Source organism: Arvicola amphibius, chromosome 8, assembly GCF_903992535.2.
Source record: "Arvicola amphibius chromosome 8, mArvAmp1.2, whole genome shotgun sequence".
Taxonomy (NCBI): domain Eukaryota; kingdom Metazoa; phylum Chordata; class Mammalia; order Rodentia; family Cricetidae; genus Arvicola; species Arvicola amphibius.
This window is the reverse complement of record NC_052054.1, coordinates 113853282-113867546: the sequence shown is the minus strand read 5'-3', so window position 1 is coordinate 113867546 and position 14265 is coordinate 113853282.

Below are 14265 nucleotides of genomic sequence, written 5' to 3'. Positions count from 1 at the left end.
TCAAAGTTTGAAGTCAAGATACCTTTAAAATATATATGTTGGTTTAGTTTAGTAGCCTGTACAATGAAATGTCTCTCTGTAGTTAGCTCATTCACAGTCAAAAAATTCAAAACAATCACAATAGTATGCATAACATAGACTCTTAATGTATTTTCGATCTTTATGTGGCTTATTTATTTACACTGTTATATTTTAGTATTTATTATTTTTACTCCTTTAATCTATGACTGTCTGTACTCTTTTATATTACTTTTATTGTCTTTTAAAAGACTGTTTTTTTTAAATCTATTTCCTTTTTTAAAAATAACTGTATTTTTCTTCTCTCTCCCAAGCCTACATACATTTTAAAAACACACTATGTCTCATTTAGAGATCTTTATGTCTGAATCTGTCCTATTGTGTAACTGAATTCCTTTTCTGACAAGGAACATTTTAAAATAGTAAACAGTATGGTTACAGCAGTCCTGGATGCTGGCTCCACCACTCTTGATTTTTTTTTTAATATGGTGGAGGTATGTTTATCACCAGCTCTGGAATTGCTGGGTGGGAGCCGTGCTTACACCTCAACTCTGGGAAATACCATGTAGCACATAAACCTTTTTTTTTTTTTGTAGCAGAGTAAAAGCTAAATCTGCCATGCAGCATGTTGTGCGGCCTGGAAATGTTTCTCTGTATAAAGGTGGGAATCCGCCATGCTCTCCTTCCTGTGCATTCCTAGCAGACCCAACCCAATCACTTGCCCAGACAGGGAGTGCTAGACCACGGCTGTGCTCTTAGCTACTTCCCTTGTTACCCCAAGAGAACATACAAGCACCAGGACTGAAGTGGGTGGCAAGCCATGCAGGTTAGCCCCAAATGCTTGGGCATCGTTTTGTAGGCAGAGACTGCATGTTTGTTTCCTGGCCACACAGTCCTGAATAATCACACAAAACTATATTAACTATAACACTGTTTGGTCAATGGCTCAGGGATATTTTTATGTAGCTCTTACATCTTAAACTAAGCCATTTCTATTAATTTGTGTATTACCATGAAGCTGTAGCCTACTGGTAATTTCCCAGGATCTTTCTCCTTTGGCAGCTACATGGCGTCTCCTTGACTGTGCCTTCTCTCTCTCTCTCTCTCTCTCTCTCTCTCTCTCTCTCTCTATATATATATATATATATATATATATATATATATATATATATATATATATCTGTTTGGATTTCCTGCCTGGCTTTATTTTACCCTGCCATAGGTCAAAGCAGCTTCTTTATTAACCAATGGTAATAAAACACATTCACAGCATACAGAGGGGAATCCACATCAATTGTCCATGAAGCTCCCATTCTCATGGTAAGAACCCGTTCCACATGCAGCTCCCTTCCCAGCACTCTGCTCCTTAGTTAGGTCCTCTTCCATGATTCCCTAGCACTAATGTGAGTCTACTTAGCCCACATCTCAGTGTTGGGCTACTATTTGTCTTGTTATCATGTCACTTACCAATTAGAATATTAGTTCCTTGAGGGAAATGTCCCTAACAATCTTCTAGGGTCCTGGCATATGGGCAATCTCATTAGAGACTTTCAAGATGAGGCCATTTAAACAAGCATGACTGTAATACAGGAGGACTGATTAATATTAGCCCTAGTGCACAATGGAAACTTGTTGTTTTGTTTCAAAATGAAAAAAAACTTTAGGAAACAATAGTTAAGTCAATAACTGTCTTAGTCAGTGTTCTATTGCTGTGAAGAGACACCATGGTCACCTCAGCTCTTATAAATAAAATCATTTAATTGGGGCTGGATTAACATTTCAGAGACTTAGTCCTTATCATCATGGTGGAAACCATGGCAGCATGCAGACAGACATAGTGTTGGAGAGGTAGGTTAGAGTTCTGTATCCACAGGCAACAGAAAGGACAGAGACACTGTGCCTGGCTTGAGCATTTGAAACTCTAAAGCCCACCCCATAGAGTTACACTTCCTTTCGACAAGGCCATACCTACTTCAACAAGTCCACACCTCTTAATCCCTGTCAAGTAGTGACACTCCTTAATGACAAGGTGTTCAAATATAAGAGCCTATAGAGGCCATTCTTATCCAAACCACCACAACAACTGACTTTAGAATGAATAGAGATAATGATACAACTAAAGGTACCAGCAAATCTGCGGTCAGATCTGTCACCCAGAATAATATTGTGTTCCTGCTAAATGATATTTATCAGTCAACACTTGAACAGTTGCATTCTGTGCCAAAGATTATTCATTTCATATTAGTCATTTTAGCAACTATTTTTTTATACAAAATTCTTTTGACATAGATATAGCTTTTCTTGTGTTTTTATAGAGGAGGCAGTCAAGGAATAGAGGTTATAAAGCTTACATGTGCCTTCAGATTGATTCCACTTACCTATTAGAAACATGTAGTACTCTACCTGGGGCCAGGTAACAAGCCAATACCACATGAAGGTAGCAAGGAAGGAAGGAGAAAGGAATGAAGGAAGAAAGGAAGGAAGGGAAAGAGAAGGAAGGAAAGAAGGAAGGAAGGTGGGAAAGAAGGAAAGAAGGAAGGAGGAAGGAAGAGATAAGAATTCAGAGAAAGAAGACATTAAGGCCTGAGGCCTTGTTTTCATTTACAAGGAGTTGGTCACCTCTGCACGGAGGTATTTACTAATAGTATCTGCTGTCTGTGTATATATCCGAATGAATTGCTACATACAGCTCAAGAATATATCCAGTGGCTTGATGGAGTATATTAATTGACCAGATCCATTTGCATGGCACATGTGACCACACAGTCCTCTAAAGGATTTGCCAGAAGCATAATTAATAATCCCAATATCCTCCCATAGAGGGTACATACTATATATTTATCTGTATTAGCTGTTAAACTAGACTATCACTGCATCAGCAAACATCACATTCCAACTTAGAGCCACCAGCTAATCATTCAGGTCTCCAAATGTTCATCTTGTGTCCTTGCTTCTCTGTCACTACTTTTGAGTTTTGCCACCAGCATTAAGCTTTGACATCAGACCAAAAGCTGGACAAATCCCGATTTCCAGACTCTAGGATTCCTGCTATTTTCTTTTTCTTTTTTGAGTCACTTTTGTAGCAACACAGGCAGTCACTCTAACTGATCACTCTTCAGTGGTCAGTTCAAGCATGTGACATAGTTGCTAGCTAGTCAGTTAAGAGCAATGTAGTCACTGTGACCTGACTTGACTCTCCAGATACTCTGTGAAATAGATTTCTCTATTTGTTGACACCACTTGGCACTAGGAACAAGTCTATGAAGTTGGAATTAACATAATAGAAAACAGAAAGCTTGGGAAACAATGACTTTCTGCTTAATCATGTTTTTGCATGTGTCCCATGGTCTCTTCAATCTCTGAAACAAGACCATTTCTCTAGTTACAAATACAGGATGAATATGATTGTGTATGTGTGTGTGTGTGTGTGTGTGTGTGTGTGTGTGTGTATGTGATTGTGTCGGGTTCGAAAACTATGAAGATGCCTGTAGTTACTGTTTAAATTAATTTGATTTAAATTGGGGTAGTGGTGCTCATATATTTACAATGACTCTTCTTTCTTGAGGCTGCACAGTTCTGTAATACTTAGGGACTGTGTGTTTGTTTTTAATGCTCTGTTACTTATAAAGCCTAGTGAGTGGTCTCGGGCAAATACCCTTTCCTCTTTTTACTTCCTTGGTTTCCACCTTTGAAAGAAAGGGCTCGGAGCAAAGTATCTATACCTCCTTTCTACCTGTAGAGTTCTAGAATGGGAGGAGACCAGTAAGTCCTTGATGGTTTTAAATAGCTTCCAGACCAAGCACTCTCAGAGGCCAATGGACAAGGATAAGCATGAGTGTTTTGGCTTTAGCTGCAGAGTAAGGTCCAGGATAGCCAGATCTGCGTGGAGATACTGTCTCAAACAAACCAAACCAAAGCAAAATATCTTTTATTCATAATATCCTTGGCTGTCAGGAACTCAGGTTCAAAAATGAAAGGATGTATCATCTTATTTATTGGTTGCTGATGCTTTTGGGGATGGAATTTAACACCAAATCATTTTATAGTAAAATCTGATAATCAAACATATGGGGGAAGGAAATTTATGAAAACAGAGCTATAGGCATGGCCCATGGCATACTATTTCCTGTTTGTGTGCCCAACAATGATTGGAGGGTGTGCCATTGGAGCCCTTCTTGAGGCTTTTCTGGAATGAGCTGTGGCCTTCCAGAATTCAATCCTCTTCTTCTATTTTTTGATGAATTAAAGTTCAAAGCAGACACTGTAACCATCACAGGCCTTTAACGAGATCCGTAATGGCTTATAAAAACGGTTCCATAATGTGCTGACCTCTTTCTTGGTCGTTGTGATGGGATGACTTTGTCTTATTAGGGAAGTGTTTCTGATTCTTGTCGAGGTTGATCTCCACGGGCGGAATGTAAGTGCACAGCATTCTCCTGGAGCCCCAGGCGCTGCCTTCAGTAACTCGGCAGTTCTCTCTCTCCTGGATTCAGCTTTACACGCTTCTCACAGTTCCCGACACCTCTGTTCAATATGTCTTGTCATTCTTGGCTGACAAAATTGGCTTTGTGCCAAGCCAAGCATTCTCTCAAGTCCTGGGTGTCTGATCTCATCATGCCTTCTTTTTATCATGGAGTCAAGTGCAGTGCTGTTTGACCCCTCCAATGTGTATTTCTTTGCTCTGTCCTTAAACACAAACCTCTTCCAACATATGTCTGGGCCATTTCCCAACTACGACTTTGTCCCTTCTTATTCCCTATAGCTAACACAGTTTATAAGAAAGTGATTTCTTTCTGAATATGTGGCTCTTTGTTGTCTTTGAACATAGTAATTAAGAGAAGAATTGCCATTTTCTAGAAGTTCCTCCATGTGCTTAAGGAACTCATTTTTTACTGGGGAATCTTGCATCTCCTTTGGGATTATTTCAGTGTGCACTGTAGATCCAAATGTTCAACACCCCACTCTACCTCCCCAATAACTCTGCCAGCCAGGAAATCTGTATGACATAGTTCCTTTGACATATACTGCTAACTAAATATTAAAATCAAATTACATAATGCTAAATATGATACATTTCCATATATTTATAACATTTATGTATACATAACTTCTGCTTTCGGTTAATTTAGGGCAGATTTTCATTTTTTTCCTTACTGGTCCAGTTTTGTCTATCATTTTTCCCACCATGTGACTTCTCTCCATACAGTTTTTGAGTTTTTTTTATGTGTGTGTGTGCGTGTGCATGAGAGAAAGAGAGAGAGAGAGAGAGAGAGAGAGAGAGAGAGAGAGAGAGAGAGAGAGAGAGAGAGAGAGAGAGAGAGAGAGAGAGAGAGAGAGAGCGTTTGTACTTATTCAATCCCAGGCACTGAAGGAGGTCAGACTCATCATGTCTGTGTTCCATAGGGAGAGTAGCCCTACCTGGGTATCACTGGGTTCTGTTTCTGTATTCCAAAAGCTTTAAATTTAAACAATATGGCTGGGAACATCAAATCAGTAGAGGCTGCACCAAAAACTTGTGAGCAAGGATGTAGAACAAAGCAATGCTCGTGACTGTCCAGAAATCACCCATCTTGGAAAACAATCTGATTGGAAGGTCACTGTCAACCCTTCCCATTTAATCTTTATTTAAGGAAACCATTTTGATGAGCTGTGACTATCTCATGCAATTTCCTTAAAATAGGATGAGTATTAAATGTTGATAAAAGCAATTTCACCAGGCGGTGGTAGTGCATGCCTTTAATCCCAGCACTCAGGAAGCAGAGACAGGCAGATCTCTGTGAGCTCGAGGCCAACCTGGTCTACAAGAGCTAGTTCCAGTTCAGGCCCCAAAGCTACATAGAGAAACCCTGCTTCAAAAAACAAACAAAACAAAACAAAAATAAAAAATCTCACAGAACAATAGTGCATTTATTCTTCTCAAGTATATCATTTAAAACAAATATAGATAAATAGGGTGAGGTCAGAAATAATTTTTAAACACAGACACAGGTCTTCATTGAAATTAGTCATTAAAAAAATCCATGGTTAACTGAGCTACATAGTGAGCTTGGGACTAGCCTGGTCTAAGTATAAAGTTTCAGAATTTTCTGAAATTAGTGACCTAAACCTACCATCCAACCAACCAACCAATCAATTAATATCTATGTTTAAGAAAATTTCCTGTGTATTATATATACTTAACAACTCTCTCTCCTCTGTTTCTGGATTCATAGTTTATGTTAACCACTAATCTATTAGTCAGAAAAATATCTATTGAGCATCTATAGAGATCAAGTTATGGCCAATACATGCAAAATATAAACTGTGATCATGTCTCCCCTGAAGGAGATTATAACCTACTTGGGGTTCAGGTGAACTGTATGTAAGGTACTTTGGAAATTATGAAATAAAGTCTAACTTCAGCTTTGTGCACATTGATTTTTACCTTTGAATCTAACCAAGACTTGAAATACACCCATCAGTTGCAAAAACTATACACTAAAGTTCCTTATATTTCTGAGAACATTGATATTATTAAATGACTTGATCTTTCAATTGGAAATTAAGGTGAGATCAAACTGCAAAAAGAACATCCAGGATTGTGCCCATGGGTAAACATATTAAGGCCAATTTCAGGCAGATTATTCAGGAGGATCTGATTCCAGAGGGCTGATACAGGCTGGAGATTCTGTGTCCAGGAACTTCATGTAAGTGTCTGTGACGGAACTGACAGGGACAGACACTTGACACATGAATGAAGTTTCCCAAGTTAATCAGAGCCGATGAGCGAGAAGCACTAAGATGATTTTTCCACGAGTAACTCTAGCTGAGGCAAAGCGAAGGAGTGTTGAATGTGGCCAGAAATGCCCTGGGGAAGAGAAGAGAAAATGGTGGTAGAAAGGAGGTTTTAATTTATTCCATGGTATTCCCACATGGGAATCATTGCATCTTTCAATCTTGTGGATTGAAAGTCATTACTGGATAATGAAATTAATCTGCTGTTTCAGAATCAGTATTTTTTTAAAGAGGAAGAAAAGGAAAGGAAAGGGTGTACATTCAAGATAAAAAGGGTAAATTTTCTTCACTAAGCTCATTTCTCATCATATATATATGTATGTATATATGCATATCTATCATCCATTAATCTATCAGATAGATGACAGAATAGGTCTATCTATCTTTAAGTATGTGTCATGATTTTCGTGATAACCAGAAATTATTGAACAGAATCTCTCTACAAGAGAAACAGTTCATACAAACACCTGGGAGAATGGAATGCCCAAACCAGTGGAGAGCTGCGAAGCATCTGATCTGGCTTCAGGGGAAAAGGATGGGAGATGCTAGGAGAGTAGGCAGGAGAGCTCCCCAAATGGTACTCTGTCTATCTAAGAAATTTACATCTGCTTGAGGACAAGATGATAAAGATGTACCAGGAGAGCAGGAGATAAGGGAAAAAACCCAGTTTAAAGGAAGAAGAGTTTCATTTTAGCTCCTAATTGAACAGGTTTCAGTCCATAGTTCCATAGTTGGTTGACACATTATTTTTGGGCTGGTAACAATGCAAAACATTGTGCTGTATAGCAGTAGGGGTTGAGAAAGAACCAGGCTCCCAACAGTTCTCCAGGGAACACCTCAAGTGACTTCTCTTCCTCCGACTAGGCCTCATCCTCTGAAGGTTCAATCACCCCTTAACAGCATCTCCAGTTGGGCACCAACCTGTTACAGAGTAATCTTTTTGTACACTGTGAAGAAGGGCCACTCTGACCGATGGATCATGCGACCAAACCCGTCTCTCGGAATGTGGCCAAAAGTGGGGGCTGACTGAGAAGCAAAGGACAATGGCGCTGGGCTCTGATTCTTCTGCATGGACGGGCTCTGTGGGAGCCTTCTCAGCTTGGTCGATCACCTTCCTGGACCTGGGGGGAGTTGGGAGGACCTTGGTCTTAGCATAGAGTGGGGAACCCTGATGGCTCCTTGGCCTTGAGAGGGAGGGAGGGGAGGTATGGGTGGAGGGGAGGGGAGGGAAGGGGAAGAAGGACGGGAGGGAAGGGGGAAGAGGAGGGGAGGGAAGGGGGAGGAGGAGGGGAGGAGATGGAAATTTTTAAATATAAAAAAAAATAAACCATGAAAAAAAAATAAAAAGCTGAACGGCCAACAACAAGGCAGAATCGCCAGGCACGGAGGACATTGGGAAGAAGGGTGGAGACATGAGGAAACACAAAGGAAGCAGTAAATCAGGATGGACAGCACATAGATGAATAGAAATGGGTTAGTTTAGGTTATAAGAACTAGCTAAAACCAAGCCTAAAGTATCAGCTGAGCTTTCATAATTAATGAGTCTCTGTGTTATGACTTGTGAGCTGACTGGAGGGACAGAAAAATCCACCTACGCCAAACCTTTAGCACATGGACCTTTGGGGACATCTTCATCTTAATCCCATGTTCATCTTAATCCCATGGGTTTTGTTTGCTCTTATTTTTTTTCTCCTATTTCCAGTCTTTTGAACAATAAGATTCTACATTAATAAATGTGTTACAGGACTGGAAAGATGGGATTTGATGCTCTTTCGGAGAACCTGGGTTAGGTTCCCAGCAACCCAAAACCACTTGGACCTTCAGCTCCAACACTCTCTGCTGATCTCTGTGGGCACAAAAATATGCTTACACATGCGTGCATATACATGAAGAAACACAAACAACATAAAGAAATGCAGTGAGCTGGGGCCGTGGTGGTTCACACCTTGTATCCCAGCACTTGGGGCAGAGGCAGGTGGATCTCTATGAGTTTTGAGGCTAGACTGGTCTACAGAGTGAGTTCCAGGACAACTAGGGCTAAATAGAGAAACCTTGTCTCAAAATAATAAAAAAAAGAAAGAAGGAAGGAAGGAAGGGAGGAAGGAAGGAAGGAAGGAAGGAAGGGAGGGAGGAAGGAAGGAAGGAAGGAAGGAAGGAAGGAAGGAAGGAAGGGAGGAAGGAAGAAAAGAAGGAAGGAAGGAAGGAAGGAAGGGAGGAAAGAAGGAAGGATGGAAGGAAGGAAGGAAGGGAGGGAGGAAGGAAGGAAGGAAGGAAGGAAGGAAGGAAGAAAAGAAGGAAGGAAGGAAGGAAGGAAGGATGGATGGAAGGGAGGGAGGAAGGAAGGAAGGAAGGAAGGAAGGAAGGAAGGAAGGAAGGAAGGGAGGAAAAAGAAGTGCATTTCACACAACAGTCCCACATGCATATCACATACCAATCAAATGAAAATCTTCCAGAACAATAAATAATGTTACTCTGTACAAGGCCCCCTGGCATGTTGCTCTCTTTTCTAGTTTATTTATTTAGTCTTTAAATACCTGAAACACACTAAATTGATTGTACATCCATGCCCTGACTGGTGACTAATGGTTTGTAAAGCAGTACTAGATACCAGGCAACAGTACTGAATGAATAACGGAGGGAAAGAACAGCTTTTGCTGCAGCCCCAAAGAGCGATATCCTCCCCTGTATAGATCCAACCTCAGCCACCGTATGCTTCACAGAGCTGAGATAACATCTGCAGGTGTAAGCCAGTAAGTCACAGTGTGAACTCTGTGTTCTGATCTTCACCTTGGCTTCCCAGACCTTTCCTAGAAATATGCTTCTAGTATTATTTAGACTAATATTTCTGCAGTTACTTCATGAATCTGTCTTCAGACACAGAAGCTTTCTCCAGCCACAACATTTTGTGACACCGTGGCAATGGAGAGGCAGAGAAGGGCAGGAGATGGAGGGGGGTGGGTCCCAACAGAAAGACTCCTTTACCCCACAAAGAAGACTGGGAGAGATTCCTCCCTGCTTTCTCGGAAAGGAAGAGAGACAGTTCAGTGAACATTCCCGACAGCTTCACCTAGGGTGAAGATGAACACATATTTGATAAATTTTTATGACGCAATTGCCTGCTTTCTGTCTAGGGGGTTGAAATGTTTAAAGTAAGAAGGACATTTTTGAATAATTACTCTGCTCCTGTTTGAGAACTTTGCAAACAAAGACAATTAGACCCTTTTTAAGAAGTCTCAAACCCAGGTAGTATTTAAAGTCTGTGAGTGATCCACGTAGAGAAAGCATTTTAAGCAAATACCAATGTTTTATTAAGTTTACTTAAACTAAATTTTTGGCAAAGATTTTGTTGTAGGAGTCAACATATTTTCTTAGTTTTTAATCATTGCGAAGATACTCACCCCTATCCAGCTATGGAATTGCCTTGACTTATATAAACTTAAATGAATAATTCTGCACTTGTGTTATCAATACTTTCTAAATATAAAATGCTTTTGCATGGTCATAAAGCAACCTAAAAACTATAGAGTTTTTAGATGAGAAAAGTGTTCAGCTTTGCCTACAGGGCGGGCATTTCCCAATGGCCATGACAACTCAGCAATATATGAACATTATATTTTGAAACGAAGCTAGGTGAAACGTAGAAGCTTAAAGATGTCTAGTATTTAACTCCTTACAGGCAGGATGAGGCTTGCTTGTGTTTAATGGATATTACTGACTGTAAAATCCTCCTAAGTGATTTCCACGAGGCTGGAGGATTAAATAAGTCATCACCTCTGCAGAGCGTGCCAACTGAATTGACTCAGCTAGGACGCCATTCTAAAGGAGAGCCGGGCATTTCTGTCACCTATTAAACATGCTCCAGCCCAGGCCAGGCAGGTTTGCTCCTGAACCTGGGGAAACTGTCTGTCCATGTTACCATTAGAGGGAAATTCCTTTGCCCATGATTCTACTATATGGCAAAAGCACAGTCCAAATCATTGCCTCCCCTCCATTCATTCTATCCCTGGGGTAAGGGATAATTTGCAAATGATAAAGTTGAGAACAATACTCAGAAAGGGTGACTTCTCTTCCTAGGACACTATGTTCTGCTCCCTCAACCCCTTGGTCCCTCGAAGGCCAGCATAAGCCAGGTCTTCTTCTGATGAAGTGGTCTAGTCCCGGCCTCACTTCTAGCTGCACCATCAAGTTGGATAAAGCACTAGGGTCCCTCTCACTGTGAATTTTGATAATAACTCAACTTTGGCTTACTTAACACCCAGGTTTATATATGCTGAGACTTCAGGAAAGTAAGCAGATTAAAAACACTGTCATCTAGCCGGGCGGTGGTGGCGCACGCCTTTAATCCCAGCACTCGGGAGGCAGAGGCAGGCGGATCTCTGTGAGTTCGAGACCAGCCTGGTCTACAAGAGCTAGCTCCAGGACAGGCTCTAAAGCTGCAGAGAAACCCTGTCTCGAAAAACCAAAAAAAAAAAAAAAAAAACCAAAAACAAAACAAAAAAAACACTGTCATCTAAAAAATAGATGTGGGAATCTATCTATCTCTTATTTTATTCTGATCTTATCTGAATGAATATCTAGAAATTTATGTCTAACTTAGCCATTGTTATGATTTGAATAGGAATGGCCCCCATAGATTCATGTATTTGAATATTTGGTCTATAGGGAGTGGCACTATTAGGAGGAGTGCCTTTGTTGAAGTAGGTGTGGCCTTATTAGAGGAAGTATGTAATTGTGGAGGTGGGCTTTGAAGTCTCATGTGTGGCAATATCCTCCCCCCTGTGGGTTAAGATGTAGAACTCTCAGCTCATTTCCCATTACCATGTCTGCCTACACCCTGCAATGCCTCTCCTCATGATGATATTGGACTAGACATTTCAAATTTCAAGTTATCTGTAAATAAATGTTTTTCTTTATAAGGGTTGCTGTAGTATCTCTTCACAGCAATAAAAATATTCTTCACAGAATAGCTAAGACAGGCATTAATTGTTAAGAAGATACTCAAACACTAGGTCTTACTTAGGAGAAATGTTTAGGTTAACAGAAAGTATAGGAACTATAACACATGATCAAGGGAGTTTACTCTGAGGAAGAATGTCCCAGGTACTGAGCACAACTGTCATGCATGGTGGAGACTGCCATGAAGAAGTGGACCATTGTTACAGGAGAATGAACACAGAATAACTGGAGGAAGCTACTCTCATGCATGAGGTCCAGAGTTTGTTATCTAACACTCACCTTGCGAAAGGGTACATGAGTATTTCATTCATGGACTTTTTAGTATCTCATTGATTTATTTTTAATTTTTTTCAATTTGTCTATCCAAAAGTACTCCCTCCCCCAGCTATTCCTAGAAACAGAGATTAAGCTAGTTTCATGCCCTTTTGGGAACCCATGCCTTTTTCTTTATCATATGGCAATCTTTCATTTCCTCTCACTTCACTCTAGTCCAATTTGCAAGAAAATATACTTATAGAGATTGGGGAGATATGGCTTTTATTTTTGCATTTTGATTTTCTAGGAAAAATGCATGCTAGGAAAGTTATTTCCTCTACTACCCTCTCAGCACTTTCTTCTCACGTCTCTCCCTCTGTCCTAGCCTCTTCTCCCTGCCTTCTTCTTAAAGTCCTCAGAGATAATGATGTAATCAAGCCTTGCCACATAATGTGAAGAGCTCAATATAAAATAAAAACATGTTTGTTTGTTTGGTAAAACATTTGAAGATGACAATACAGAACCTATGATGTGGGATTCCTCTCTGTATGCTATAAATACCATTGGTGAATAAAAAAAAAAACTGCTTTAAGCCTATAGCAGAGCAGGGCAGATCTGAGGTAGGTGGGGAAAACCAAACTGAATGCCGGGAGAAGGAAGGCGGAGTTTAGAGAAACCATGTAACCACACCAGAGACAGATGCTGGAACTTACTCGGTAAGCACAGCATCATGGTGATACACAGATTAATAGAAATGGGTTAAATTAATATGTAAGAATTATCCAATAAGAAGCTAGAGCTAATGGGAAAAGCAGTGATTTAATTAATACAGTAAAGATAGAAAATTCACAGAGTCTGGATTATGTATACTATTGTGTTTTCTTTGAATTTTTTGACTTTGAATGAGTTAAGTACAGAGAGATATTTCATTGTACAGACTGTTCAACTAAACTAGCATATATACTCTAAAGGTATCTTGACTTCAAAGTTTGGGTCTAAGTATATGTTGTTTTAGAAAAGAGGTTCTTCTTTTGTTTCCACAGAGGAAGAGAACCTGTGGCATCCTTCCAGACTAATGTGATTTGATGAACCAAGACACCCTGAATATCCCTCAAAAAGTTACTTCTCCCAATAAACAGCAGGAAGTAGTTTGGCAAGACCTACACTCATATTTCTAAATATTGTTTATAAATGTTTGTTTACATTTAAAGGGGGATATGTTATAGAGATTTGCATTGATATGGATCTTGGTCTATTGATACAAATTTAAGGTCAATTTTGTTATATGTATATTTTTCCTCTTGATTAAGATATTGTGTTTGTGCAGCTCATTTAAAATGTAATATATAATTAAGAAATATAGGTTAATAGATAATCATCTATAATAGTCAAGCTTGTAGTCATGTTAGTTATATTTTCTAGATGTACGGAAATGTATTTTAGACAGATACACATTCTTCAAACCTTCAAAGATCTTACGAATATGGCATTTAGAATGTTTGAAAAGCTTAAGACTTTTCGACAATTGGACACCTGTGCTCCTGGCAGCAACAATCTACTTCAAGAGGATGACAGGTATTAAAGATGCTCTTATGGAATTGGCTAGCCATTTGGGCAAGAAACTGCTCTTGCCTGGACTGCTTGATGGTATGCTGTATAATCTGAACATGTAGGACCCACAGAAAATGAGTGCTGAACTTGCCTAAATATGAGATGATCCTTCACTGTTCCTGCTTAATGAAAGAGTCTGCCAGACATTCTGCAGGACAGAGAAAAAAGTGACTGACAAACTGCCGGTATAAGTGGACCTGTCTTTGAAATTTCCTGCTTTGTGGAAAAGTCTGCTAGATACTATGGGTCTGTAAGCTGAAGATGGATGCCCCAGTGGTACAGAAGAACTTTGGGTGACTGTCCAGGTAGCAAGATGTCTCTGTCAATTCTAGAGTTTTAGAAGTATAATGCACTTCCTGTGTACTTAGACCATATATCCTTCTGGATTCGTTGATGGAGTTGAGGAATTTATAGTTATATTCATAGTTTTCCTTAGTTATGATAAAAGATAAAGTAGATATAAATATTATAACTGTAATTCTTGCTTGATACCTGTTTTGTTGTATGTAATCTTGCTTTGTTAAAGTTAAAACCTTCCTTTTTATTTAAACAGAAAAGGGGAGGTAATATGGGATTCCCCTCTGTATGCTGTGAATACCACTAGTGAATAAAGAAACTGTTTTAAGCCTATAGCAGAGCAGGGCAGATCTT